This window comes from Haemaphysalis longicornis, unplaced genomic scaffold, assembly GCF_048455015.1.
Source record: "Haemaphysalis longicornis isolate Haplotype H1 unplaced genomic scaffold, Haemaphysalis longicornis Haplotype H1 scaffold_4, whole genome shotgun sequence".
Lineage (NCBI taxonomy): Eukaryota > Metazoa > Arthropoda > Arachnida > Ixodida > Ixodidae > Haemaphysalis > Haemaphysalis longicornis.
Genome location: NW_027526361.1, coordinates 218,932,222 through 218,958,187, shown reverse-complemented (window position 1 = coordinate 218,958,187; position 25,966 = coordinate 218,932,222).

The following is a 25,966-nucleotide window of genomic DNA, read 5'->3' as shown; positions in this document are numbered from 1 at the left end:
AAATTGTGTGATCCTAGTGAATAAACTACGATCGGCCCAAGGCCAAAGATCGGCCCAAAAGACAGACGCAATCAGCGGACACAGGAAGCGAGATACCTCGATCAGAGAACACACAGGAGTAGATAATATCAAAGCTGAAATAAAAAAAAAATGGACTTGTACTGCCCGAGTAGTTAGACGATATGAGAACAGACGGACAGCCAAGGTAACAGAGTTGGTGGAGAGAGGAGGGTAGAAGGAGGGTGAGGCAAATAACTCGTGGAGGGAACAAATCGGGACATTTGGATGTAAAGTATGGACTCGAGCAGCGCGGGAAAATAGCGGAGGGGGGTTTATGTGAGAGGCATTTGTCCTGCAGTAGACCTTGTAGGCTGCTGTTTTTTGTTATGATGATTATGATGATTGTGATGAAAAATGATGGTGGGATTTTATTAGCGCAATGCTGACTCGGGAAGGAAGCGCCAAAAAAGTGACTAAATAGCAGTGGTTCTTACTCTGAATAAGCATATCGTGTTTATTGATGCAGGTATCATGAAGTTTCTTCGGAAAGCTCAAGTGCTAAACTTTATTGGGCGCGCTAATATAACTTTTTTACACGCTTGTTCTCTGCTTTGTTTTTACTTCAATTTAAAAGCGTCCAGTAATTTCAAAAATCTTGTAAGCCGCATCAAACGGTGCGCCCAGCAAGCAAAAGTTCGTGGTTTTAAATTTCCTTTCCACAGTTTCTGCAGGAGTGTTACCACCTCAGCGTTATGGGCGCTTCCTCTCTGCGCGAGAGTGCACAACATCGCAAAGTGACTCAGTCTGAATAAATTCGCTAAAGCACTGCATTAACGACAATAAAATTTATACATTACTCCAGAAGGTGCGTTAACTAAGACATGCGCTTCATTTAAAATATTCATACGTCATTAAAATGAATGACGTCTTATTCAAAGGTCTAAATAGCGTGCACGGCATCTTGTAGAAATGGGTTATCCTCCACGTTTTTAATCGCAAATTCACGCCAACGTTTTTTCCTCCAGGAATTTACATTCAGAATTAAGGACCACTATTGCAGCTAAAATATAGTGGGAATAATATTTTAGTTAGAGAGAAGTTCTGAATGTTTTTTCGCTTTGCTGTTAGGTCCTCGCCGAAAAATGCGCTTCTCCTGCTGAACAATCTGTCCAAAAACTGCGGTGCATTCGTTCGACAGCTGTGCATGAGTTTAGACGACCGGCCTTCAAAGGGTAAATATAACATTAAAACATCCAGATACTTGCTTTCAGCCTCGCTTGAATTTTCGTCTTCTTTTAGAGGAGCTTGTTTTCAATGCAGGGCACGTTAAATAAAATCGAAACAGCCACTTCAGCTCTCGCACTGAAGTTTTAGCGTTTGCAGTGTCCCGAATATTTTACAGATGTTTTTCAAGGCGCTATTTTTTTGTCCCCGCACGGAACAAAACAATTCAAAGCTCTGTGACATTCGGGAAGTACCGGGCACCGTTTAGTCGTCGCAACACAAATCTCTTGCGGCGTGAAAGAGCCGGAGAAGCGGTACTCCTCCTGCTAAAAAAAGTGTAAAAATAGCCTGATGAGGGGACGAACGAGGCCGGCCGAGGGGGGATTATGACTGGCCGATGATGGCCAAGACTGTTGGACCTTGTGTCCTCACAATATAAAGAATGCTGCATGGCAGCGACAACACGACGTGGTGAAGCGTTTACGTAGTACAAGCAGCCCTGCGGAGTTCTGGTTTAAAAACTAGTTTTTTAGACAAGCTTATTCTCTCAGCCTCGCCTCCGGACATATTCTAAACCAATTAGGAAAGGCGGCTGGCACAAGTGAAAGACGAAAAATATTCTTGAGTAAAATCGGCAGACAAATAGTAGAAAAGGTTTTTTTGTATAGTAATAAAATGACTGCTAAAATTATGTCGACGAGCAAGTAAAAAAATTCCCTGCATTTCCCCGAGGGGAAGAATGTGAAAGTGCGAATGCACGAGTTGAATTTGCGCGGTTCGGTAATGATCGTGAAAGAGAGATCACACACACACACACAACTACAAAGAAAGAAAGATGCATTTATTCACAGACAACTATTTGTGTTGTCGTTGTACTTGATTGCTAGAGCGGATCTCAGCTTTGAAATTTCGTGTCAGTACTCCTTTAAGCAGGTGCATTAGCCCTTCTCACGCCCGATTCTTGGCCAATCCCCCACGTGGGTATGTGCCATGTCAGCGGCCAGGCAGCGCGCGCCCATCTCCCCCCGTTGCCAAGGAAGACGAGGAGATTCCTGGCCAATCCCCCACGTGGGTATGTGCCATGTCAGCGGCCAGGCTGCGCGCGCCCATCTCCACGTGCGCGGACATCGCCGGTGGACGCAGGTTCAGGGTCGCTTAAGAAGTGCATTGCACTTAAAACTGATGGCTTACAGTAAGTAGTCTCTCCAGTGCTCGACGTCAGGTGACTTGCTGGTCGTTTCGAGAACTTTCAGTCTCACTGGCGTTAGAGCGCCAGTTCCCCTGTGGAGTCATTTTCTGCCATAACGACCGCTGTAGCGGATATTACCAGAACCAACAGCGGCAAAAGTGCATTTCAATTAGCATTGGTCAACGCTGCCTAAGAACAGGAAGAACAGCTGCGTCTGCTGCTTTTCTACAGTGCACGGGGATTGTATTTTTCGGAGTTGTGGGTTCTAGGCTTCAGACAGCAAGATATTGCTGCCTTTGTTCTTGGAAATTAACGTTGTGTAAAAGGTACCATGAAAAAATTAAAAGCAGTGCGATACTGCATTCTTAAATTGTACTATGAGTCATCTCGACGTGGGAGACTATACTAAACAGCTTGATAACATCTCTACACATATACAGAAAAGTCCCTAACTGAATGGCTGATTGACTGAATGATTGACGGAGTCACAACTACTGTACCCGAAGACTTTCAATTACAGCATTATATTTGTGTGTTACCCAAAGACATTCAATTACAGGACTTTATTTCTGATGTCGTGTATGTTGAAACGGCCACGAGACGCCGCCACAGTTCGAAAATGAAAGTTCGAAAATACGAAAGTTAAAAATAGCAGAGGCACACGGCCATTGCGATGCAGTAGGGAATGTCAACACTTCTTCTTCTTCTTCTTCTTTCTCCTACTCCTGCTTCTCCTCATCCGCCATCTTCTTCTCGTCCTCATTATCATCACCATCATCAGCCTACTTACGCCCACTGCAGAGCCCAGACCTCATCCATATATCTCCAATTATCGCGGTCCTGTGCTAACTACTACCAATTTACCCCCGAAAACTTGTTGATCTCTTGTGCCCGTCTAACCATCTGTGCCCCCTGCCACGTTGGCTTCAATAGGAATCCCCTCTGTTACTCTTAATGACCCTTAGGTATCCTTCATTCGCCTTACATGCTTTGGCCACACCCATTTCTCCTTCTTAATTCCTGTAATATGTTCTTAACACATGGTTGTATCCGACACACTACGGCCTCTTCTGGTCCCTGTGTTGTTGCTTAACGTTACACGAATCATCTTCCGTTCCTTTTCTCGCTGAGTTGTCCTCAATTTAGGTTGAACCCTTTTAGTGAGCCTCCCAGTTTCTGCCCCGTAGTGGAGTACCAGTAACATGCAGCTGTAAGACTTTCTTCTTCAGTGACAATAGTAGGCTGCCATTTATTATCCGAGAATGCCTGCTGCATGCACTCAACCCCATTCTTATTCTTCTAGTTATCTCTTTACCGTGGTTGCCACACGGGGTCACTGCATTGCCTAAGGTGATATAACAACTTACCACTTCCACTGCCCCTCCAAGTTCCTAAAACCGCCCGGCTCTCCCTAGATTTCTTGCGTTACTTTAGTTTGCATATTAATTCTCAGGCCCATGGTTCTACCCCTCTTGTCCAATAAAGTAATCATGCTTAGCAATTCGTCCGCTGTGTTACTGAGTAAGGCAACATCATCAGCAAATCTGAGGTTATAAGGTCAGCATCATTATCATCAGCAACAGCGGCGACGGTGGCGGCAGCAGCAGAAGATCTGCGGCCACAGCAGGGCAAACGCCTCTCCCATAGATCTCCAGTTATCCTGGTCCTGTGCTAACTGCGACCAATTTCTCCCCGCAAACTTCTTGTTCTCTTCTGCCCATCTAACCTTGTACCGAAATCTGCCTCGTTTGCCCTCTCTAGGGATCCACTCTGCTACCCTTAATCACCAACGGTTATGTTGCGTTCGCATTACATGCCCCACACACACCCATTTCTTCTTCGCAATTTCTACTATGTTCTTAACAAGCGTTTGTTCCCTGAACCACTCCACACTCTTATACCTTAATGTTACACCTATCATCTTCCGTTCCATTGCTCGCTAAGTCGTCCTCAATTTAAGTTGAAGCCTTTCAGTCAGACTTCAAGCTTCTGCCCCGTAAATGATTACGGCTAATGTGCAGCTTTCATACGGTTTCTTCTTCAGAGACAATGCTACGCTGCCGTTCGTTATCTGAGAATGCCCACCGAATCCACTCCACCCCATTCTTGTCCATTATTTATCTCTGCCTGATTATTGCGATGCGGGGTCACTAATTGGTCTAAATAGATATATTCGCTTACCACTTCCACTGCCTCGCAACCTATCTCAAACAGCTGTGCTCTCCCGGGGTTATTCAGCATTACCTTAGTTTTCCGCATTTTAAGGCCCACGATTCTACTCTGCTAGTCCAGCGCAGTAATCATGCATTGCGATTCTTCTTCCGGGTTACTCCAAGCAACACCGTGGGACTGCGACGTGGTGGGCTCGCCCCTCAGTCCTCAAAACATACTCGCCAAGTGGTGCCTCGATCGTTAGAGAATGGCCGACCAGCACAATTATAGTCTATACGAGGTATAGAAGCGCGGTCTAGTGGGCAGTGGGTGGCTGCGGATGTTGACCCTTCCCGATATCAAAAAAGGTTTCCCCGATTTTCATTTCCATCTTGCCACTGTGACTGTTCACCGCCGTGGTTCTGGTGGCTACGCTGGCTTTTTTCTTGACATTACGAGCCGCAAAGTGTGACAAAAGCCACGTTTTAAGGATAGGCTGGTCAAATGCCGCAAGCACGATTTATCCCTCTGAAGCTCCATGTGAGGGTTTTGAATATTGTAGAGTCCTTGATTACTTGGTGAAGTCGGTCGTTTATTCTAGGACACAGCCGCCTCCGAACAACGGTCCAGGAACCAACGGTGACAATGATCATCCCAGAAGAAGACCAAGTGTTCCTCGAAGTGCTTGAGGATGGGGATAACCTGGAAGTGAACAAAATGAATTTTCATGCTTCGGAGCTTCGCGCTTACAATACTGCCGTCCTCCAAAACTGAACTTGCTATTACTAAGTAGCATGGGTTCGCTTTAGCAACATGCGAATCCGGACACGGAAACTAATAATTGTACAGCCCCGGTGAGCTTGCGACACTCCGAGTTCTTACTAATGAATTGAGTGCACATAATGATCTTACGATATGGTCACTGCCTAGTTTATATCCCCCCCCCCCCACCCAAACCCTTACCTTTGACACTACAATCCCTTTCGTGCTACCGTTCCAGCATCTGCGATGAATTTTCGTAGAGAGAGAGAGAGAGAGAAGCTCTTTATTAAAGGAGGAAAGGCAGAGAGGTTTGCCAACATGCGCACGTCGACATGCTACTCTGCAGGAAGGGGAACGGCGAAAAAACATATGAGTAGTAAAAAGAAGAGTAGTAGGTGAAAGAGGGGAAAAAAGAGAGGTTCATATAAAGGGACATGCGGCGTAGCATAGACTGACCGCTTAAGGGGGGCTATAAAATCTCGGTGACGCCAATATCTTCAAGATACCCAAATAACGCATCCAGGACTTTTCGTTGAGATGACGGAGAATGTCATGGTCCAAGTAGCAGGCTCAGCGTAATTGGTCCAGGGTGAAGACATGTGATCCTTTGCTCTAACCGACTCGTTGCGTCGGTGTAGGCGGAGCACTCTAGCAGCACATGCACGACGGTTTCAGGGGCGCCACAGTTGTCGCAATGTGGGCTTGTACTTTGGCCTATGCGATGTAAGTAGGCATTAGTGAACGCCACATTAAGTCGCAGTCTATGAAACAGTGTTTCCCGCCGGCGAGGTAGTCGTTCTGGCATCCTTAGTCTTATCTGTGGGTCAATTGAGTACAGAAAATCATGATGATGTTCCGGAAGGGTCCATAAGCGGTTTTTTTCTGCTAGAGCTAGGGCCTTGGTCATAGCTGAGGCATCATTTTTTGTAAAGAAAATCTTTATGAATTTGCGTAGTTTATTCCTAACTAGTACTGATCACCGGGATGTCATTTTTACCTGCCCACATGATTTTATTCATCGAAACGTTTAATTTGATACCCCACACACTTTGACGAAATTTCTTTGAATTTTACCTTATTTATGACTTACCATGAGTATCACAGGAGGATAACGAGGAACGACGTTTTATTTTTGCCAAATTATTCTCCTCATGAAGACTGTCAATTTGACACCCCATGCCTCGCGGAAGCATCATTTCGATTTTTAATCCAATCGATGAATTCGCAAGGCTTTGTCATGAGTACGACCATAAAGAAGTTTTATTTGCCTCACGTGATTTCCCTCATTGAGAGCTTCAATTTGACACCCCACACGCCCTATCGCGCATCACTTTTAAAGTTAACCATATCTATGACTCACCATGACAGTGTCACGATTATAACTAGGAAGAATTTTTTGTCCCACGCGAATCCCCTCACCGAGATCTTCATTTCGATACTCCGCACACCCTAGCGATATCCCAATGAATTTTGAACCATTGTATGGCTCACCGCGACTATGTCATTGTTACTACCGGGATGTACTTCTTACTTGTCCAACGTTAGTTCCCGTAGCTAACCACTTAAGTTGAGACCCCATGCTCCTACGGGTCATCATTACGAAGTCCAAACTTTGTTATGACTCACGATAACAAAGCCATCAATATGACCACGAAGTATTTTTTGTCACATCACTTTGAATTTTAACCCAATCTGTGACTATCCATGACTCCCGTGTTACACGATTGGCCATTTTCGATATTGTCACTTAGCATAGGACACAATTGTAAAGAAAGGACTTTTATTTAGGGCGAACTTGTGCCCGAACTAGAAGAGAGGAACGAGAAAAGGCCCTTGCGTCTCGTTCGATCTCCGAGAACCACTGCCTAGGTTCGTTGCGTGATCTCTTGCGTGATCTCCCCCTCGCAGTGCACGTGCACTCGCGCCGCCGTTGGCGAACACAGGCAAGCTTGCACTCCCGGCACCCCGTTTGCCCTGCCGGTTGTAGCCGGTTGTCGCGCGTGCAACGCGGTCCAATTTCCGACTCCCGATGTGCTGTCTGCGGTGATCAGGAGACTTTAGAGCACTTTCTATTGCATTGCCGCGGTTTTGCTATGATGAGGCAACGTCATCTTGCCACGCCATTACGACGAATTGGCCTGCCTATTTCCATGCCCGTTCTACTATCTTTTGGGGCCACATCACTGGGATATTGTCACCGAGGGGTGGCTGCAGCCATTCATGCATACGTTTCCGAGTCCAGGCGCCTGCCCTGTTAGCGTTGATTCTGGCATGTATTTTTTCCGCTCCAAAAAGCTCAGTTCTAATAAAAAATCCACCTATAACTTTCAACCAATTCCATTTTTTCTGTTTCTGCGTATAAATAGAGAGGTGTATTAGTTTCCGGTGTTTTAAGCGGGCGCATTAGCCCTTCTCACGCCCGATTCCTGGCCAATCCCCCACGTGGGTACGAGCCATATCGCCAGGAACAACAACAACAACAACCAATTTCCGACATCTCCGAAAGCATGCGGCATTACTCCCCTCCTCAAAGAGGCATCGTCTCGCTGCTTTTCAAATCATAGACCGAGCCTGCTACAGCATTAAGGCCCGACGTGAGGGAGCACGTGAGAGAAGTAAAAAAAAAAACGCTACGCCAACGAAAAGAAAAGAATATAAAAGTTCAGTCTTAGAACTAACACCCATATTCGTTATCATACGTGCAAAACACAGTCAGGGCCACATTCAGTCTTTGCCCTTAATAAAAAAAAACAACAGAACCAAAGAACTGGGTAACGCTAATGACAGAGCCGTTTTACCGCGCAAAGAACGGCTTCATCCGTACCACATGAACTATATCAGGTCGTGGGTGGCGTCGGATCTGCACAGTTCTATCTGGGATGATCTCGTAGTTCATGTCGGTGAGTCACCATAGCACTCTGTACCGTCCGAAGTATCGGTGGAGCAACTTCTCTGACACGCCCGTGCGGCGAATCGGAGTCCACACCCAAAAATTATCTCCAGGGTTGTACTTCACCTCTCTTTGACGTAAGTTGTAACGTGCTGCCTCAGTCGTTTGCTCTCTACGAATGTGAAATCGAGCTAGCTGGCGGGCTTCTTCAGCACGCTGGCTGAAAAGCTTGGCTTGTAGAACTACTTCGTCGTCGATTTCACAAGGCAACATCGCGTCATGCATCGCTCGAGCCTCACGACCATAGACGAGACGGAAAGGGCTGAACCGGGTTGTCTCTTGCATAACGGTATTATAGGCGAATGTGATGTATGGTAGTACTTCATCCCATGCCTTGTACTAGACATCTACGTACATGGGGAACATGTCTGCTATTGTCTTATATTATTCAGTGTTTCAGTTAACCCGTTGGTCTGAGGGTGGTGAGCCGTTGTCTTGCGATGTCAGGTACCGCTCAGTTTGAGGGTGTCTTGCATAAGTGGCGCCGTAAAGGCTGTTCTCCAGTTCGTGATGACCGCAGATGGGGCACCGTGTTGTAGCACAATTTCATGTAGAAAGAAACCCGCAACTTCGGAGGCTGTGCCTCTAGGTAGCCCTTTCGACTCCGCGTAACGTGTCAGGTAATCGGTTGCCACCACAATCCACGTATTGCCCGATGACGGGGTTGGAAAATGTGCTAGTGCGGTCGAATCCGACTATCTCGAATGGTATTGTTGGGAGTGTTATGGGGTGCAGAAAACCGGCTGGCTTGAGCGGTGGCGTCTTGCGGCGCTGGCATACCGACTCCCTACGCTAGAAGCAAGTTTAGGCCAGTAATAACTCTGGTGAACTCTAGCAATGTTCGTGCAAATCCCAAGTGACCAGACGTGGGTTCAGCATGGCTCGCAAAAAGAATTTTGTCCCGAAGATCCAGTGGCACGACGGGAAGGTACAGGTTCCCTCTAGCCTCCGTGTTCTTGTTGAGGACACTGCTCCGAAGACAGCACGAAGATAACCCTCGCGGAAGGCGACGTGGTATGATAGAACTTCGTCCCTCCAAATGCTCAATAATCACTCCAAGGTCTGGATCAGCTCGCTGCCTTGTCGCCATATCGGATGAACTTATGGCATCGAGGAAGGCAGTGTCCTCTTCAGTTTTCCCCGGTTGTTTCGACAGGGGCACGGGGCAGGTCTTCAGCGTCGTTTTGTTTCCGGCCTGACTTGTGAACAATCCGTAACTCGAATTCCTGTAGCTTTAGACTACAACGTGCAAGACGGCCCGATGGGTCCCTCAGGGTGGTTAACCAACAAAGGGAGTGATGATAAGTGATCACTTTAAACTGTCTGCCTTACAGATCAGGGCGGAATTTAGGTAATGGCCTACACTACCGCCAGGTACTCCTCTTCACTCGTCGAGTAATTCGACTCGGAGTGTGAAAGGGTGTGGCTAGCGTAGGCGATCACTCTTTCGGTACCTTCTTGCCGCTGGACAAGTACGGCCCCTAGTCAGATGTTGCTGGCATCCGTATAAAGCTCTGTTTTCGCATCCTCATCAAAGTGCGCGAGCACAGGAGGTGAATGCAAGCGCTGGCGCAACTCGGGAAAGGCTTTCTGTTGATTTTCATGCCAGACAGACAAACCAGACGTCTTCCTTGGTCAGCCACGTAACGGGCTCAGTAATCCCGGAAAAGCCTTCAATGAATCGATGGTAACAGGCGCAGAGCCCAAGAAAGCGCCTTACACCTTTTTATCCCCAGGGGCGGGAAAACAGGTAACGGGGGCCGTATTTTCATGGTCAGGTCGAACTCCCTCCGCACTGACGACGTGTCCCAGGAACTTGAGCTCGGTAAAACCATAGTGACACTTTTTCGGTTTGAGTGACAGACCAGCTGAGCGCATTGTCTCCAGTACTTGCCTGAGCCTGCTGAGGTGCTCTTCAAATGTGGTCGAAAACACAACAACGTCGTCTAAGTACACAAGGTAAGTTTGCCACTTCTAGCCGGTAATTACGGAGTCCATCATTCTTTGAAATGTGGCTGGGGCGGGAGAGAGGCCGAACGAAAGTACCTTAAGGTCATAGAGACTTCCGCGTGACGAATGCGGTTTCATCGCGGTCTCTCTCATCAACCCCCATCTGCCAGTAGCTCTCTCGCAAGTCGATGGACGAAAAGTACTTAGCCCCCCGAAGCCTGTGCAGAAAGTCATCTATGCGTGGCAGCGCGTAAACGTCCTTTTTTTGTCACACTATTCCGTTTTTTATAATCAACGCAGAATCACAGAGTTCCATCTTTATTCTTTACCAGGATAACAGGCAAATACCAAGGGCTGTTTGATGAATGGATTACGTCGTCGTCGAGCATGGTTTTCACTTGGGTTTGAATAGCTTCTCGCTCCTTACTTGACACGCGTTACGGCTGTTGCCGTATGGGTCGCGTGTTTTCCTCGGTTATGATGAGGTGCTTCGTAATTTTGGTCCGTCGCACGTTAGATGAACAAGTAAAGCATTCCTCAAACTCCCGCAGGAGTTCTCAAAGCTGGTTCTCTTGTGTCTTTGACTGTTGTGAACGGATGTCCCCAATAACGGTGGAATCTGTTTTTTTTTGTTTCACAACACTGACTTCTCGAAGCGTTAACATTCTACAACCTCTTTAATTCTCTCGACGTAAGCTTCGCCAGTACCACGAAACAGATGAGATTGCTCACTGCGAAAGTTTGCGACAAGTACTTGCGTTCGTCTATCGCGCAACTGGACAATGCCTCTCGCCACGCACACTCCCAGTGTAAACAGGAGATAAAGGTTGGCGTCCGCCTTTGCTTTGCCATAGGGCACTCCCTCGCACGAAACTTCGACCAGCACGCTTCATCGCGGAGGTATGGTGACGCCGTCGCCTGTGATACGTAGCACTGGCATACGATCACAATCACTTTCCTCAGTGGCTAACTCAGTTGCGAAAGCAATCCGGCGATTCCGAAAGTCGCTTTCAGCCCCATATTCTTGAAGAAAGACCTACGAAGGATCACATCTCGAGAGCACCTGCGAAGGTCATGGAAGCTTGCGATGAAAGTTGACCCCTGCATTTTAATCCGAGCAGTGCACATACCAATCGGCGTGATAATGTGCCCTCCAGCTGTACGAATGTTCGCTCCTATCCATGACGTGGTCACGGTGTTCAAACGCGTCGCCATTCTCTCGCTGAGAACAGAATAGTCCGCTCCCGTGTCTGCTAAAGCGTCCATGCTCCGCCCGTCATATGAATGGGAATATCCAGAGTCCTGTTTTCCATACCACCATCCGCCGTCATCGTTGCATAACGTGCAGACACTATTAACGGTAGATGCTTTCGGTGATTGTTTTGGCACTCAGCGACCCCGCCTCAAAAGACCGCTCCATCTAGTTTTTCCGACCAGGGCTCGGTGAGTGTACGCTGCCATACCCGGTGCGGTTGGCACGAGGCCGGCGCGGCAATGTTGACCTGGAAGGGCGGTATTCTGGTTGCACCGATGTACGCTTGCGTGCAATGTAGTAGTCCTCGATATCACGGGGTCTTTGGCCAAGTCTGGGCCTGGGAGCATTGAATCCGAAGCCCCGAACCCGAGCTCCCTGTAGGGACACAGACATTACATGTGTCTTGCCTCGCCACGACAGCGAAGCCTTTCGTAGGTCCGGCCGGTACCATTGTCCCCTGGGCTGCTGTGTACGTAGGGGACGACACAAACGGTGCTGATTGCGTACAGCCTGTGGCGTTGCGTATGTCGGTGACAGCACAAAAGGTGTTGGCTGCCTGACTGCCTGGACGTAGGTTAACGCATCGGTTCAGGAGGTACAGGCGACGCATCGTCATGGGATGGCGACGCTCGGAAAGCTTGCTGTACCTCCTTTCGTACAATGTTCCCGATGGTTCCTGCCATTGCCTGTGGCGCCATTTCAATAATATTATGCAGCTCCTCACGCACCACCAGTAGATTTGATCACGAAGGCCACTCATGCTGTCACCAAACAAGGCGCTAAGGCTTTTCATTGGAGCTGCAGTGGCAACTTGACGATCGTACGCGTTTGACCGCTGTCGCAGAGTCGTTTCTATTATTTATGCCTCGGAGATAAACTCGGCGATGGTCCTGGGAGGATTCCGAACGAGGCAGCTGAACACATGCTCTTTCACGCGACGGCATAAGGTGGCGTAGTTTCTTTTCCTCTGGCATATTTTGGTCCGCTCGCCTAAAGAGGCGCGTCATGTCCTCCCCGTACATGCTGACGCTCTTATTCGGTACCTGCACGCGAGATCGCAGCGCGTGCTCGGCCCTTTCCCGACAATGCGCACTTGCATGATCTTTAAGCCACTCATGGCAGAACTCCTGCCACGTGTGCAGCGTACCTTGCCTCTTCTCGATCCATGTCCGAGCGCCGTCCTCCAGGCTAAAATACACGTTTGTCAGCTTGGCAGAGTTGTCCCACTAGTTGAAGCTTGCCACGAGTTCGAAGTGGCTCAACCAGTCTTCGGCGTCTTCGAAGAGATCACCGTGGAAGGCTTTAGCGTTCGCGGCTGGTGAAGAACGACATGGCCTTGCCCCCTGCTGACGCTGGTCATGGTGGCCGAGCTGATCCTGTGCTCCGTCGCTCTCCTTGTTGCGGTAGTTAGAGTCCCGAACTCAGGTGAGGCCCTTTGAAGCCGGCGACTGCTTCTCTGATGGACGGGTGTCAACTCGTTGGCTGTAGTCCAACGTTGGGTAGGACCGTCATCTCGATTCGTGCAGAGGCTTCACAGGAGTCTACCCCACAGCGCACCAGAATTTGTCACGTAGAATAGGACACAATGGTAAAGAAAGGACATTCAGTTAGGGTGAACTTGTGCCTGAACAAGAAGAGAGAAACGAGAAAAGGCCCTTGCGTCTCGTTCGATTTCCGAGAACCACGGCCTAAGTTAATGCGTGATCTTTTGCGTGATCTCCCCCTCGCAGTGCACGTGCGCTCGCGCCTCCGTTGGCGAATACAGACAAGCTCGCACTCCCTTCGCCGAATTTGCGCTGCCGGTTGCAGCCGGTTCTTGCACATGCAACGGGGTCCACTTTGTGACATCTGCGAAAGCATGCGGCAATATTTTTTGTTTATTTCTCTTCTTTTAGTTTTTTTTTAATTTTGTTAGATCAATTACATACGTTTACACTTTTATGGTCATTACAGGTTGAACTTCTATGATATCTGCATTTTTGTGGAAATTCAGGGTGTTAGACGATCCTGCCCGGGGGAGCCGGAGGGGGGTACTCGGCAAAGAATGCTATGCATTAAAAATCAAAGTGATATTCATGAACGCCTCGCGCCGAGATTCGCGGGGACAGTTCGCTTTGACACAAGGCGTTTTTTCAGGATGCAGAGCATGAATGCACGGGACCGTAACACGAAACAGCTTCGACGTAAATGAATGGAGCCGTGAGCGCACGTCCCCTCGCCCAATCTTGCTTCTTTCGACCCAGGGACCCAGCACACCACCCAGTCTGGACCGCCTCTGTCATGAACACGAACACGGAGCCTACATCAAGAGTTTGGTTTCTGATATGTACGTACAATTGCGTGCAACCAGACCTAGTCAACCTAGGCAGCAGGTATAGTTGTATTAAATCTGCAGTGAAAATTGTTTCCGACCTCACTGGAGCTACGGTGTAATGTCGTGCTGAATGCAAGAGTTTAGCTCACGATTTAGCACCCATAATATTTTTACCACGCGTGAATTTCAAAACACTGAATGATAATGAAATCAGAGTCCATCTGAACCCGAGCCAATTCCTAGCACGAGAGCGTTGTGAGGCCATTTGAGTTTTTAATTCATTTTGAGTTCTATGCGCATTTTGAGTTCTAAGTTCACTTTGAGTTTTAAGTACATTTTGAGTTTTGAGTCCACTTACATTTGAGTACATTTTGAGTTTGAGTACGTTTTGAGTTTTGAGTACATTTTGAGTTTGAGTACATTTTGAGTTCTGAGTACATTTTCAGTATTGAGTCCATTTTGAGTTTGAGGACATTTTCAGTTTGAGTACATTTTGAGTTTGAGTACATTTAAAACAAAACTTTTGAGTCCAATTTGAATTGGAGTACATTTTGAGTTTTGAGTACATTTTGAGTTTTGGGCCCATTTTGAGTGTGAGTACACGTTGAGTTTGAGTACATTTTGAGTTTTAAGTCCATTTTGATTTGAGTACATCTTGAGTTTTGAGTACATTTTGAGTTTGAGAAAATTTTGTGTTCTGAGTACATTTTGAGTTTTGAGTACATTTTGCATTTGAGTACATTTTTATTTCTGAGCTACTACTACTACTACTACTACTACTACTACTACTACTACAACTACTACAACTACTACTCCTCCTACTACTACTACTCCTACTACTACTACTACTACTACTACTACTACTACTACTACTACTACTACTACTACTACTACTACTGCTGCTGCTGCTGCTACTGTTGCTTTTGCTGATACTGCTGCTACTACTACTACTACTACTACAACAATAACTACAGCATTTGCTGCTACTGCTACGGCTACTACTACTACTACTACTGCTGCTGCTGCTGCTGCTACTATTACTACTACTACTAGTACTAGTTCTATTACTACTACGCGCAAGCCCGTTCAGAAATCAAACGGGCATCAATGTCAACAAAGACATTTCAAGGTTTGTTCCATGCACCACCTGAGGCATCGAATATATGTTTGTGGCCATATTGCACGGTTTTTTTTATTACTGGGACACCTGAAAACTTCTGGTACCACAGCTAGTGATGAATGATACAACAATAAATATAGAGACCAAAGCAAACAGTACGAATTTAACTGTTTGTTCGTAATTATGATAAGGACAGCCCAATATCATATCTGATGTCTGTTTTTTTATGGCCACTCCTCTTTAAGGTGGGAGCCCAATAATAACTCCGAGCGCCCTCCCTACGGTACGGCTAGAAAAGGCACGGACCGGCAGCCATAATGTACCCAGAAAAAACCCAGGTAGCGACAGAACATAGGCGCGCAGCTTTCTTCGCTCTAAAACAGCTCGATTTAAAAAGGTTTTACATCATATTTGCATCTGTTGCTTACTAGATAACAGATACTTCGGAAGTCTGAACTAAGAAGCCACAAACCAACACAATGGAATCTCCATAAAGGCAGCCAACACAGACGCAGTAGAGCATAAACATTTTTTATTAGCATTGACAGAATAGGCCACAATAATTTCGCATCGTAGTTCGTAAGCACCCACGAGGAGCCACACACGTTTTTCTCTGTACAGCCCGGAGCATGGACGTTCAAACGTAAAGTTTAATGGAGAGAAGACCACGTTATTAGCTACGTCATGAATAAAAAACCTCGGTTCTTTTGTTTGTAAGTTTCACCACATTGTGCACTTAAAAATCATATGCTATTCAAAGACGCGTTTTCAACAAGGTGATGGCAAATGACGGATTTCATGTGCCATTATGATGGCTCTTCTAGTACTGATACCTTAGTCCCAATTACTGCTGGGATTCTAGGTTTCGTTTTGAGAATATTTTGGTGGGCTTTGTGCACTGCTACATTTTTCACCTTCCTTGTGTGACAATTTTTGCTGTAATGACGCAATTTCAGTAATGAATGTGTTGATTGGTATCGTTTCAAGCAAAGTGCGCACTTACCTTTGTACAAACGTACGGCAAAACAAAATGCCACGCTGATATCGCCATACAAGCCGTGCAGTTGGCCTCGAACAACAACAAGGGCAGACCTTCAAAAGCTGAGTACACTTTTTCCGCCAGTCTACAGCACACTATTTATGCCCCATCGAACAGTTGCCAGAAAAACGCAATCTACTTCGGAAGCAGCTGCAGAATTCAGCCCCACACCATCAGACCGGTGGCGATGGCCCCCTCCCTTGACTAGTGCAACACGTAAAGCCTGGTATAGCGCATAGATTAAGAAGTACACGTGCACTTTGCAACGTCTCTTAGACAGACAGCGCACGCCGGAAGAAAACTGTTGGGCACCAGAAATTCGAATAGCTTATTCAGGTTTGTGAGCTTTGGACTGAACTACGCTTCCGAAATCGACTGCGACGGCAGGTAAAAAGTGGGCACTAAACACAGTTTGCGGACCGGTATTCTCCATCGCACCCTGATTAAACGGCAGTGTTCAACTTTCCGCAACGGAACCGTAATCACACCCGTAATATCATGGTTCGCAAGAATTTGCCTCGAAGAAACGCATAACATGCTGATAAAAGCAGAGCTGCTTAAGCATTTAGTGCAGCCGTAAAGCATTTTCAGAAAATACCCTAGCCGAACACACGTGATGAGCCCCCGACGTCGTCCAGGCTTGCACCACGTGCGGAGTTCGCAACAAAATACCAAGAAAAAATATCGAGCGCAGGTAAGCGTGCTCCCACTGTTGAGCGGGCGGCGTCGGCCAGCTCGATCTTTGAGAACGAACCCCGCCGTTTTTGGCCCAATCTCTCGTTGCTCTTCTACTCGCCAGTTCACGTGCGTTCACGCCTGGAGTGGACAACACAGACGCCTAGTTCGCGCTACAGACTCCCAGTATACGAAGCCGGTTGCCATGGGATCCAACGCGTGCTAAGGCAGTTCACTTAGGAAGTGATATAAAAGACTGCGGTCAAAATGATCCCAGCATTGCAGTAATTGAGAACTTGCAACGGCAATTTGGGATATCCATGTGAGATGCAATAGTCGGGTCTCCGGTCAAGTGAGAGTGGGCGGCTTAGCTGTTTCTCAGCCTTGCACCACTAGAGCATTCTGCTACAATCTTTTTTCTTCTTGAAAAGCCATTAAAGAAAGTCCAGCTATTGTAGGCCAACCATATTTTGAAGATTTTTTTATCTCGCGTTGAGGTGAGGTTTTTCAGTGCGGCTATGCAATACCTCGGGGCGTTCAAGTCTCCTTGAGTGGGTTCCATGTGAGGGTGCTACTCTTTTCGCTGATCAGACTTATCAAGGCTCCTTTGCTGCTACGTCATGCTTGCATGTGGTGGTGGTGGTGGTGGCAGAAGAAATGGATCATACCCACACAGGGAGATTGGACAATAAAGCGGTGCTCACCAAGGGAAACTATATACTCTAGTAATTAAACAAAATACAGTTAAAATGCATTTAAAAGGTGTTTGCGGGGTAAATATAAACATAAAGAAAACTGCCCGAACAAGAGATGTAGCGCCAGCGAGTGTTTTATGTTAAAGATTTTGAGGACGACGACGACATGAATATGATATTGATGTTCCTTGCGAATGGCACATGCCCAGTGAGGTTATCATTTCCCTTTGGTCTTCTTCGAATACTGGAAGGCCACAGGGGATCTCGCTACTGAGAAACTCCGGATATGAATTCTGGCTTCATGAAGAAAAATTTTAAAATCTAAATTGATTGATTAATTGATTGATTTCTTGATTGATTGATTGATTGATTGATTGATTGATTGATTGATTGATTGATTGATTGATTGATTGATTGATTGTGAGGCCTAACTCGCTGACGCAACGCTGGCGATGAGGCGCGCCGTAGCGGAGGGCTCCGGAATAATTTTGACCACCTGGGGAGCTTTAACGTGCACCGAAACCTCGTACACACGGGCGTTTTTGCTTTTGACCTCCATCAAAAAAGCGGCCTCCGCGGCGGAGAATCAAACCTGCGACCTCGTGCTCAGCAGCGCAACGCCTTAGCCACTGAGCCACCGCGGCGGATTAAACGCTAAATTGGCTTCAGCAAACTACGTTGTATATCAGATCCTTTTGGTTCGGCTTCGTTGGCGTAAATGCTTTGGCGATCGCTTCTAGCCAGCGCATTGACTGGCGGTACACGGCCGACTGCATCCAGCTGGTGCGGATACAGGTGGTGCATGTGTCATCATCATCATCATCATCACCAGCCTATCTACGCCCACTGCACGGCAAAGGCCTCTCCCATTATTTTCCAATTACCTCGGTCCTGTGCCAACTGTGACCAATTTATCCCCGCAAACTTCTTGATCTCATCTGCCCATCTAACTTTCTGCCACCACCTGCAACGCTTGCCTTCTCTAGGGATCCACTCTGTTACCCTTAATGACCAGCGATTATCTTGCCTTCGCATTACATGCCCTGCCCACGTCCATTTCTTCTTCTTAATTTCTACTAGTATGTCTTTAACACCAGTTTGCTCTCTGACCCACTCCGCTCTCTTCTTGTCCCTTAATGTTACGCCTATCATTTTCCGCTCCATTGCCCGCTGAGTCGTTCTCAATTTAAGTTGAACCCTCTTAGTGAGCCTCCAAGTTTCTGCCCCGTAGGTGAGTACCGGTAAGATGCAGCTGTCATACACTTTCTTCTTCAGCGACAATGGTAGGCTGGTATTCATTATCTGAGAATGTCTGCCATATGCACCCCACCCCATTCTGATCCTTCTAATTATCTCTGTTTCCTGGTTGGGATCTGGAGTCACAACTTGGCCTAAGTAGATATATTCGCTTACCACTTCCACTGCCTCGCCACCTATCTCAAACTGCTGTGCTGTCCCGAGGTTATTGATCATTACTTTAGTTTTCTGCATATTAATTTTCAGGCCCACGGTTCTACTCTGTTCGCCCAGTGCGGAAAGCATGCTTTGCAATTCGTCCCCCGAGTTACTTAGCAAGGCAACGTCATCAGCAAATCTGAGGTTACTGAGGTATTCTCCATTAACCCTTACTCCCACCTGTTCCCAATCCAACTTTGTGAATACTTCTTGTAAGCATGCTGTGAATAACATTGGAGAGATTGTGTCTCCTTGTCTGACACCCTTCCTTACAGGTATTTTACTGCTCTCCCTATGGAGGAGGATGGTAGCTGTAGACCCACTGAAGATATCCTCTAGTACAATGCTCATCTACCCCCTGGTTCCGTAATGCCTGAATGACTGCTAGGGTTTCGACCCAGTCAAATGCTTTCTCATAATCTATGAAGGCTATATATAGGGGTTCAGTATACTCAGCGCACTTCTCTATCACCTGATTGATCGTGTGAATATGGTCCATTGTTGAATAACCTTTAGGGAACCCTGCTTGTTCTTTAGGTTGACTGAAATCTAAGGTTGCAGAGATTCGGTTAGCGATTACTTTGGTAAATACCTTGTAGACGACTGACAGTAAGCTGATCTGCCTGTAATTTTTCAAGTCCTTCATGTCGCCTTTCTTATGGATTAGGATGATGTTCGCGTTCTTCCAAGATTCCGGTACCATTGCGGTCATTAGGCATTGCGTATACAGGTTTGCCAGTTTTTCAAGTACAATTTCCCCGCCATCCTTCAAGAGGTCTGCTGTTATCTGATCCTCACCAGGTGCTTTGCCCCCTTTCATTTCTTTCAAAGCCTTCCGTACTTCTTCGGTCGTTACTGGTGGGATGTCTATCTCCTCTGAACTACTGTCTCGTTCGGCATTATCCTGTATGTCCCGGCTACTGTACAGATCCCTATAGAACTCCTCGGCCACTGTGACTATTTTATCCCTATTTGTGATGACATTGCCTTGATTATCCTTAAGTGCATACATCTGATTTTTCCCCACGCCAAGACGTCTCTTCACTGCTTTCAGGCTACCTCCGTTCTTTACAGCGTATTCGATCCTCTCCATATTATACTTCCGTATGTCAGCTGTCTTACGCTAATTGATTAACTTCGAGAGCTCGGCTAGTTCTATTTTGTCAGCTGCGGTAGAGATTCTCATGGTTTGCCGTTTCCTGATTAGATCTTTCGTCTCCTGTGAAAGTTTACCAGTATCCTGTCTAGCCATAGTGCCCCCGACTTCTATTGCACACTCCGTGATGATGCGTGTAAGGTTGTCGCTGGCTTCCTGTGTCGTAAGCTGGGCTTCCTCGTTAAGCCGAGCTTACGACACAGGAAGCCAGCGACAACCTTACACGCATCATCACGGAGTGTGCAATAGAAGTCGGGTATACCATGCATGTGTATACCAGTTTTATTACGACAAATGGCGCGGCACTTCAAAAGGCGGCCGTCATACTGGAGCCACGAGAGGCGCGCTCTCATTCGTCTTTTTATTAGCGAACGTTTTCCCATTGACATTGAATATTGTTAAATCAAGCACCCTGACGAGCGGTATCCTGAGTGGACTTGGGGTAAAGTTGGGTGTAAGGTGCTCACCTTTCACCCTGGTTCGCTGGGTTCAATTCTCACCCGGGCAATGGCTTTTTCAGATAAAGGGACGGGACGCCTTATGGCGTATATAATAAGTTTGCATTAAAATTGCCACCGATAATTACAACTGATTACGTGTAGGAATTTTGAAGGATTTCGCGTGTACCATTAAATAACCAGTCTGGCATAATTACAAATCCTCACGCACGCACTGCACGCACCTTGTGAATGCGAGTGGCAGTACTGCCGAGTATAATGCCACCACTACTTCCCCAGAATCAGCGTTCTGCCTGGCTGTTGGAAATTTGACATTTCTAGATAGAACGTTTGGACGTATTCAGCTATGAAATTGCGCAGCGACGCATCGTGGATTTCGCATGCTGATCTTGGCGGCTTGGGCCATAGCGTCGCACTACCGTTCTTAAATATAGGTACATAGAAATAATATAGGTCAGTCGAGGGGGCTTACCACTGCGCGCACCGGTGTAATTTGGCATGGCGCGTCATGGCACATTGGATTAGTCCCGTTTGCGTATTTATGATCTTGGCCAGTCACGTGGAACCAAGCACTGGATTGAGTTTGCGTGCAAGCATCACTTTCGCTTTCATACCGTTGCGCACCTGGGTTACCCTTGCCTAACGTGCGGACTGCTATCCTACTGATTAACATAGCTCACATTCAGTGCAATGCTCGGACGAACGCAGGCATTAATACAAGTCACCCCCTGCGATGACACAGTGACCGCTGCGTTGCGCTACTGAGCCCAAGAACATCGGCTCGGTCCCGGCCGTGGTGGCTGCTCTTCAGATGGAAGCAAAAAAATTAAATCGTCAAATCCTGTGGTTTCGCCACAAGTTATAAATCGCAAGGTAGTCAAAAATGGCACAGCTTGCACAAACGGTGAAAGCCTGAAGAAACAGCAGAACTTGGTGTCGAGCTAGCTTCCCACACTCACAGCGGGTCTCAGTAGAGAAGGAGCAGGCGGACCCCAGCAGTGCAAAACAGTTTTGGCTGGTACTGTGAGGCAAAGACAGTTGAAGTATGTACAGTGTTTTATTTAGTACCAATCGTCGCCATCCGTTTCGTCGTCATATTCCGACGGCACCGCCGCGTTGGGCAAATCCTCTTTCATCGCGTTCTGGCATCGCCGCACCTCCACTTCAGCAGCTCGTTCGGTGGCCGTGTTGATTACGAAGGGATGGCTCGACATATTCGTCATGATTGACAATCCAGCGCGCGAAAACACGGCACAAAAAAGAACGAGAGTTAGACAGGACAATCTCGTCTAACTCAGGTCTAACTCTCGTTCTTTTTTGTGCCATGTTTTTGCGCGCTGGATTGTCAATCATGAACATTCACCAACTCGCCCAAATCACAGTCCTCTTGAAATAGATTCGTCATCATCGTCGTCGACGCCGCAGACCCGTGGCGTGGTGGTCGCTCTGCAACGTAAGCCAACGGAGAAGCCTCGACGACGCAGGGCGGTCTCCGCGAGGCGCCCGAGCTCATGTTCGCTTGACGAGAACGGAGGAAAGGGTCATCACTAATTTTGAAGAGTATGACCATTTAAAACATCATTTAAATCCCCGTTTTTGTGAATCTCGTCAATGCGAGGTCACATTACCAAATTGAGATGTAGGATTCCCCAGCTGTACTTCTGTATGAACTTCTCGCCTCCTCCGGCCTATGTGGTATTTGCGGTGAACATGAGACACTATAGCGCTTCCTATTACATTGCCGCGGTGTTTCAATGATCAGACAACGTTATATTACCAGGCCATTACAACGGATTGAACTTTTTATTTCCATGCCTGTACTACTTTCGCTTGGGGCCCCATCACTGGGATATTGTCCCACCGGGGTGGCTGCATGCATTCAGCATACCGATCTGAGACGAGGCGCCTGCTCTGTTAGCTTTGATTATTACATGTGTGTTTTATCAAATTCCACCCCAACATTCAATTTTATTCGGTAATCACGCGCTGTTTCTGGACGTAAATGGCTAGTTATCTACTTTTCATTTGTTGTGGGTGGGCGGATTAGCCCCTTTATAGCCCATTCCTGGCAAATCTCCCGCGTGGATATGCACCGTGCGACGAGGTACAACCACAGCAACAACAAATGCTTGTGGTGTTCTCGTAACGCCACTCCAATTATTTTAGGCCTAAAGTGCTCTACTGTTAAAACTGATCCGGGGCCCTCCACTACTCCAAGCCAGGTAGACCAGGTGTAGCTGCGGTGCGTTAAATCGTAGAATCTAATGTATACAAGTGATAAGTGACCTGATTGTGTTTTGGGTAAATCTTGGATTATGTTGCCAATGTAAAATTCCGCAGCTTGATTGCGAAGATAATATCTTTGTGTTTACATCTTTAGTGTTTGACTTACTCATTGCTATGCGAAGGCAATTTAGCTCATGAAAACACAACTGCCGCTTGGTTAGCAGCCAAAACCAGTGTTTGAAAATGTCGAGAGAGAGAGAGAGAGAGTAAACGTGTTTATTGCGAAAAGCAATGGGGAGGAGTCCTCAGCATCTCCAGCAACGTGAAACATGGTTACGGGCGAAGCCTGCAGTGGATAAGTGTGTTCTTGGAGCCTTGACGTTTTTTCCCATGGAGATGAAACAGTTGTAAGGTAGAGGCATACATACTTAAGAACCAATAGCGCAAAAAACAGGACGAAGGAACACTGCAAATAGACGAGCGCTACAAATAGCGCCCGTGTGTTTGCAGTATTCCTTCTTCCCGTTTTTCGTCCTATTGTTTCTTAAGTATGTTTAACGAATTCACCCTCATCCAGCTCCTGGAGGTGCGTTTGCTTGAAGCACGAAGATGTAGACCTAGAGCCTCTTGTTCTGCAGTATTTCGCGGGGCTTATATATGCACATACTGTTTGAAGGCGCACTAAGCTGCGCGAAGTGCAGTTAGGTGCACGCGGGAGCACGAGAATATTGGTACACTAGTAGCAGTAATTACCAGTAATTAATTAGTAATTTAACAGTATTTAGAGGTGGGAGCATATCTCTGAAAGCAGGCAGCAGCACCTAGCGCTCTTCGCCGTGTAGGCAGAGGACGAGATTTTTGTGCTTGGGCTTGCTTTATTGTCTATGGGTCGCATCGCCAATAAACCAAATGCTTTGTTCTGTGAACCCCTTTTAGTGCCCAGTACTTAAGCGCCCGTCCCTGTGGTTTCGCGGCGCCGTCGTCTCTGGTTCTAAGCGAGCGAATGAAGGGGAAGGAGGCCAGAGGGGAACCTATGGTGACCTACACAGAGATAGTGCAGCACTATCGAGAGGATAGGCAGAAACTTCCTGCCCTGCACCAAGAACTCACGCGGGAGCAGCAAGTACTGTATCGACAGATTCAGTCAGGATATTTTCCTCACCCTCGCTTACTGAATAGCATGTTCCCAAATCAGTACGACAAGACCTGCTCGTTATGCAAGCAGCTCGGTACTCTTCGCCACATGATAGGAGAGTGCGACGTCAGCCCAACTCACCCACCCCTCATCAGCAACTCCTTTACTAAGAACCCCACCCTTGCCCCTAGCGAGCGATGGGAGATCTTGCTGTCCAGCCCCGCCTTGGAGGATTAGCTACGGATGGTTACCAGGGGCCAGGTGGCGAAGGCAGCATATGGAATCCGGTGACGAGGGATCCACTCGCATCTAGCGCGTTTGGCGCTGACATGCTGTGCAATTAAAGTGATTCCTCGTTCTCCTCCTCCGAAGACCAACGAGAGAGAACGAGCAGAAAAGCGGAGGAGGAAATGGTAGTGAAAGTTTCAGGGAGACGGCCGGTATGAAGAGGCTGAGCCAGACATTCCCTCCGGCGGCGACGCTCTACGATGTAACCGAGAGAACAAGGCGCCTCTGAAGACAGAGCTAGTAGAAAAGGTGAGGGCGACAGTACGGTACCACGCGGTGAAGCGCTCCGAGAAATCGCCAGAGTATACGCGCCCCTTCGTGCATTCGCTGGCGTGGCGATAACTTCCTCAGACGTACTAGGTATACAGCGTCAACGAGAAGACCGCAGTACAACCTGAGCACAAATTTCGCATTAGGGAGTACTGTAATCATTCCCATTTTTTCGTTATGACAATACATTCTAATAATGCACCAGTTGAATGCTCGATATAACTGGAACGAAGCATATCAGACCGCTAGACGAGTACAGCGTTCATAATCGATAGATTATATCGTACATAAAATCATGCCATGCTTGCTTTGAAAAATTGCGGCCCTGACCAGCCGTTAAAGTTAGTGCCTTTCAAACTTAGCAAAAAAAATATACCCACAGTGCATAAATTGGATATTGACGCAATACCAATCAAATAGGCGCTTTTTTCGAGTGATAATCAGTCTCTCCGATACTCCTCGTTCGAATCTGGAGACCTGACATTGCCTGTGCCAATCAAATGCATTAACTTCATTACCAAAAAGGGCCCATCTCCCCGCGAGGGGGCTCGAGTAAATGTGTCGCATAGGGGGTGGGTGTATTGCGTTAACGTTTAGTGTTTGGTGAGTTGGTGGTAGTGAATGCGTTGTATCAGCAGCTTCTTGACGTAGTTTGAATGAGTCAAGGATATAAGGCGCGTTCGTAGCCTTTCATTCTGTGTCGGTTTTGTGGCGCAGTGGGAAGAGCACCATGTACGTCGCGTTCCGCCCACAGGTAGTGAATGCGTTACTGAAGTTACCGGTTAACGCAATAAAACACTGTCCAGGATACGGGGGGCGACGGGGCGGTATGCTGTCTTCACATTCCATACTGGTCTGCATATATTATATTGTCACGAAGACAAGGACGATGCAGTGGTGTTGAATGAGAAACACGTTTATTGGAGCGAACTTGTGCTCCCATAACAACTCAAAAGAATACAGAGGCGGCGAAGCAGCGGTCAACAAAGTGACTTGCACAGGCGAGTGTCGTCGAATCGAATGCTCCGGCGTCCGCACTGCAGGCTTTTTATCCTTTGGCGCGCGTGGTTCTCGAAACGTCGATTCGCATCGAGAACATAGTAGATCCAAGAAGATTATTCTGGGCTGTTCACGTTAGATCGGAATGCTCTCCCTATCACAACAGATAACACATGCGGCACAGAAAGAAAGAATGGAACACGCGCTTCCCCTTGGCGCAGAGATAACACAGACCGGCGCAGCCGGGCGGTAAAAGCAAAACACAAATAAACAAACCCAATGTATGGTTCGCGGCATTACCCCCCCCTCTAAGAGTGCATCGACCCGATGCTAACATAAGCGACAGTCCGAACAAATGAAAATAAAAGTTCGTCATCGTCCGTAGAAAGGTTTTAAGCGAACCACGTGGACGACTTCAGGCCGCGTGCGTCGTCGTGATGTGCCGGAGTCACCATCGGGGATCACTTCGTAGGTAAGTTGGCCAACACGTCGTAGAATCTGGTAGGGTCCGAAATACCTTCGCAGGAGCTTCTCACTGAGTCCGCGTCGTCGGATGGGAGTCCAAACCCACACACGATCCCCTGGTTGATACTCGGCGTCTCGGCGTCGGAGGTTGTAGCGGCCCGCATCCACCAGCTGCTGGTCCGTTATACGA